We start from the raw sequence: 5,469 nt of genomic DNA, 5'->3' as shown, positions 1-5,469 counted from the left end.
GAAGAAAGCTCTATATGGCCTCAAGCAAGCACCACGAGCTTGATATGGTAAAGTTGCTCAATACCTTATCTTTTGTGGTTTTAGAGTATCTGATTTAGATTCTAGTTTATTTATAAAATTAGAATCAAATGCATATCTCCTAATATTATTATACATTGATGATATGATAATAACTGGAGATAATGAATTAGAAATTTCTAATCTAAGGAAAGACTTGTCTGTTCGTTTTGAGATGAAAAATTTGGGGCAAATTGGATGTTTTCTTGGTCTGGAAGTGGAAAAATTAGATCGAGGCTACTTTGTTTCTCATAAAGGTTGTGCGGAGAGTCTCTTAGAATGTTTCATCATAAGGGAGTCGAAAGAAAAGGCTACTCCAATGGAGCTAAATCTCAAGTTGAAGAAGGATGAAGGCGAGGCTTTGAAGGATGTGATAAAGTTCTGACAACTAGTTGGAAGTTTGATTTATCTGACTATCACAAGGCCAGCAATATCTTACTTTGTTGGTGTCGTTTCTCAATTTATGCAAAATCCAACAACTTCTCAGTTAAATGCTGCAAAGAGGATTTTGCGCTATGTGAAAGGATCTCTTAGTCATGGACTTTGGTACAAGAGGTGTGATACTTTTTTATTGAGTGGATTTACTAATGCAAATTGCCCAGGTGATACACATGATCGTCGCTCGATTTCAGGTTACTGTTTTAGTATCGGGTCAACAGTGGTGCCTTGGTGCAGCAATGTGCAAATCAAGTGTGACAACGAAAGTGCCATCAAACTTGCATCAAATCCAGTTTTTCATGCTCGAACGAAGCATGTTGAGATCCGTCATCACTTTGTTCATGAGAAAGTCTTAAGTGAAGAGATTGAACTGACAACTGTTCGCACCAACTCTCAAGTTGTGGATATATTCACTAAAGCTTTGGAGAAGTCTAAGTTTCAATACTTTCGAGATGCTCTGGGAGTAGTTCATCGTGATCTTGCACTAAGGGGGAGTGTAACAAATTAGTGCAACTTACTGTCTTATTTAGTTTACTGCATTTACCAGGTCAAAATAATTACTAGGTGAGGTTTGTTCACCTTATAAAGTGGCTCGAAAGTTAGTAATTTTAGGAGTAAGTTAGGTGGAATAAAACGTTAAATTTAGGAGTTATATTTGTAGTAGGAGTTTATATATACAGAGTAAAGTTGCTCTGTTTTCTCTTGTAATTTCAGTCGCCATATTTTCTATTCAAGAAAAAGCTTTCGGCTGTTTTATTTTCCTTCACTGTTCTTGTTCTACATCTTCTCCTGCTCAATACTTTTGTCATATCACATTCTAGAAAGGCATCTATATATGCCCGATTATGTATATGTATACATCAAACTATGTACAGTATTTGCTTCCAGATGTTATGCTAAGTGTTCATATATTTTGATGTAATTACAAGGTGGATTCACAAAATATCACCTGCGGTCAAGGTTGCTCCAAGTTTTTAGCACTGAACGGAATAGTTGTGATTTCATGAGTGACTATTTACCTTTTTGGTGTAAAGAGGAATTTGCAGATGAAGCAGAATTAACACTTATTCTTAGATTCTCAATCTATACAAGTAGTACTTAGCCTCTTAGAATCCGTGTAAGTTTGGAAAGGGATTTTCCTTTTGGTTTCTTGCTCACTTGTAATTAGTACATCAGTTCCTTAGTGCGAGCTTTATACTAACACAATTATGTTCATGCACTCGAGTAGTATTGCATGTCTTGACAGTTCAATAAGTGGAATCGAGAAATTTGAAGTACAATCGTTGGATCAATAGTTTTTCCCTGTCGTAGCCTCTCCTTTTTCTTATGCTATTTTTTAACCATTTAGTTCTCAAGAATTGTATTTTATAATTAACAGGTGCGTGGAGAGTGATTCTTGTTTGTAAATAACTTATTTGCATCCGGTGCGTGCACGATTTTATTGAACTTGCGGAGCTGAAATTAAATAATTTTGAAAGTTAGTTTGTATCTGATGTAGAATAAATTAACAAAAGTTAGTTTTTCGGGTTATGATTTAACACACTTTTTATGGGTTATGGTTTAACATTCATATCATTTTTTTTATACCTTTTTTCCTTGATCACGGATCTTTAGATATTTTTTAACTTAAACCATGGAAAAAATGAGTATAAAAGGATAACATGTGTCATGCATTTGGTTACATCAGGTGTAAGTAAGACGTCTTTTTAGCCTGATAACGTAAAAAAATAAAGCAATGTTGTGTAGTGGTTCCATCTTGTATATGGCATGTTCTTCGTAATTATTAAATTCGTTAAGAATTTACAAGAATCTTTTTAAGGATCTGAACCTGGAAATATAATATCAGTCCGTATAATTGTGATGAGAATCTGTAAATTTGATATCACTCTCTCCCAATCTAGGTTAGACCGTTTAAAGCTTCAGGCACTAATCTAATTGAACATTTCGAATGTGTTCTTTTTTTTTTTTTTTTTTACGTAAGGTGTCATCTTCTTTATTAATCTTAGGAAGTTCTAAAAGGATTTGGAGATGAAAGCTAAGATCTGGTCTTTAAAGTTCTCATGATGAGTGGGGTTTTGTCTGCTCTAAGAATTGCTTACTCGTTTTTATCCGTCGACTTAGGTGACTTGTGGATGTGCTGCTGGAGTTGTTGCTTCCTTTAGAGCTCCTTTAAGTGGTGTATTATTTTCTCTTGAAGAGGTCACTTCTTGGTAATTCTCATTGTCCCTTTGAGCCTCATTCATGTACATTTAGTGCAATTTATGAAATATTTTCCTTGTTCCCCTCATTCTAGGTAGAGTTACCGCATCAGCTATAGATTTTTTGAACTGGGTGGGACGTACAGCGAGAGCAGGCCAACCTGGTCTTGTTACAAGTCTCTATAAAGAATCAAATCATGATCTTGTTGCTACCATTCGTCATGCAGAAAAAAATTAAAAAAACAGTGGTAAGTTCTATAACTTATAATCTTCCAACTTTGAATATGCACAAATAAACACTTGTAAATAATTAGACAAACAGACATGTGTCCTATATCACACGTAGGACACATTGTCACATAGAATATTAGAGGAAAATTTAGCAAGAGTCAAATAATACTTGAGAAAAAGTGAGGGAAGGATAAAAAAAACACTTCTATGTTAAGTATACTATTTGTCTATTTACAAGAAGCAAAGACATAATGTAAGTATAAGCAAAACTGGCTGAAACTTTTCCATGTGAAATATGTATAGACCTTATACATGTCACTTTAATATTGTATTATCCATGTTATGTAAGTAACAAGAAAAAGAAAATTATTATATAACAAAAAACAAAAAACAGAAAAAGAATTAACCTAGAAATTGATACTACTATAAGAGTTACTTTGGCAAATTTGTAGAGAAAAAAAAGTAAAAAAATTTATAATATATGCGTCATCATCATTAGATTAGACAGAAGTAAGGCTACTGAATCTTCGTCTTGTTCTGTCTGGTGATAGATTTTCTTCTATGATCTTTATCTTGTTCTTGTTGTTGTTACTATTGGCTTGTGATTGCTGTCGTTGTTGTACTATGTTGTCTGATTCTGTTTGTGGTACTTGTGGTGGAACAACATATCTATTGATTCTTCATTTATTTTTGTGATGATTGTTCAGTTTGTTGTTTGTGGCTTTTACATTTGTTTTTCATCATATGGGGTTTGAGTTTGTTAAATGGTATCAGTATTTCACAAAATCAAATTATATACTTCACTTCAGGAATTCTGAATATGCTGAGTGCATTCCAGATGCATACTACTCTCATATTTTTTTCTCTGCTCTGTATATCCTACTATAAGTTATCCCCTTCGATTTTATCTTTTGTGGCTAGTTATCAAATGTAGCAACTGATAGTCTTCGATGGTCTATACACTGGAATTCATTATTTATTTGCTTCATTGATAATCTCAATTGATTAATATCATTCTTGTACATTCAGAAACTTGGAGAAGGTGTGAAGGGTGTGTATATCTCTGTGGATCTTGACTGTATGGATTCAGCATTTGCTCCTAGGGAATCTCATACAGAGCTAGGGAGTCTCTCTTTCCATGATGTTTTAAACATACGGCATAACCTTCAAGCTGATGTAGTTGGAGCTGATGTCGTTGAGTTCAACCCACAGCGCGATACTGTTGATGGCATGACTGCAATGGTTGCTGCGAAGCTGGTAAGAGAACTTACTGCCAAGATATCCAAGTGACCTGCAGTAATTCTAAATTTATGAGGGACGCAGACCATGCATCCTACGCTGACCACCGCTAGATTTATATTCATCCTTACTGGAAAGTTTGACAGAGGATAAGCAGTAACAAAGTGTTTATTCGCCTTATTGTAGCCCTAAAAGCATATTAGGACTTAAAATTGAAGTAGTATTAGATAGGTCTGGTAGAAACTCAGTTTTCTATTGCAAGATCAAGGTACTCATCGGGGAATATTTCAATTTTCATGTCATTGATTGGATTATCTGTAAACTTGTTTCCCAAAATAAGCTATCTTTGCGGTTCCTTATGAGTAACCTGTGACGCTTGCATCTGGTAAGTGGTGCAGATTATGTTGTTTATAAATATTATCTCTATCAATGTAAATATGTGTTGGGCCTGTGCAACGCATATTTTTTTAGTCAACTCATGAATAAAATATTTTTTTATACTATAGTCCAATCACTTTCCCAAATTAATCAAATGTTTTAGTCAAATCCCGTGACTAGTTGAAAAGTTGACTCTTTGACTCTCAAGTCCTCGTTCTACTCTCCCCGTTTCATTTTACTTATCTCCTTATTAAATGTAACTAGATTAGTATACGCACTTTGCGCGTGACCTAAGCAAGTAATTTATTGACAATAAAAAATATTTTAAAAAAGTGAAACTTAGATAGAGATTTACTCGTATTGTTGTTTCAATTTTATAGGCATGTTGGGCTAACTCTTGCAAAAATTCACTATATAAAAGATATATAATACCATATAAGCATTAATAATATAACATAATTACTTGTAACAAATTAATTAAAACAAAAATGATTATGCTAAAGTAGAATATGGCAAATCTAAATATTGCGATGGAAGAAAATCCCTATCTCTCGATTTGAAAGAGCATCAAAGATCGTGTATCATACATGATAGTTGAGATAAAAGCTATTATTATTGTACGTGGAGCCTTTTGGACTAAAAATCATCTATTCAAAGACTAACAATATCATAATTTTATCGCAACACCTATCACAAATACAAAAGATAAATATTAAAATAAATAAAATCAATTTTTTAAAAACATGAAAGAAAACTACACATAACACACTATAGGAGAATGTCAAGAAAATAAAAATAAAATCAAAATCTAACATGTAGTAATTTAGAACAAATTCTAGCTTAAAACTTGTTCAATATAGGTCTTCAGTGACTTGCGAAATTAAGTAGGTTTATCCAAAACTAGGGGCGAATTTAGGGGGTTAGGTGG

The 5,469-nt window shown here is 33.5% G+C and overlaps 1 non-coding gene across 1 annotated transcript; it reads left to right on the top strand.

Moving 5' to 3' along the window:
• The first annotated feature begins 81 nt into the window (after positions 1 to 81).
• LOC107870299 lies at positions 82 to 4,662 on the top strand. Its single transcript, XR_007055403.1, has 3 exons — positions 82 to 2,705; positions 2,789 to 2,941; positions 3,954 to 4,662. It is a non-coding gene; the product is annotated as an uncharacterized LOC107870299 (transcript).
• The last annotated feature ends 807 nt before the right edge of the window (positions 4,663 to 5,469 follow it).

Source organism: Capsicum annuum, chromosome 5 (genome assembly GCF_002878395.1).
Source record: "Capsicum annuum cultivar UCD-10X-F1 chromosome 5, UCD10Xv1.1, whole genome shotgun sequence".
NCBI lineage: Eukaryota > Viridiplantae > Streptophyta > Magnoliopsida > Solanales > Solanaceae > Capsicum > Capsicum annuum.
This window is presented reverse-complemented; position numbering and strand designations above follow the sequence as displayed.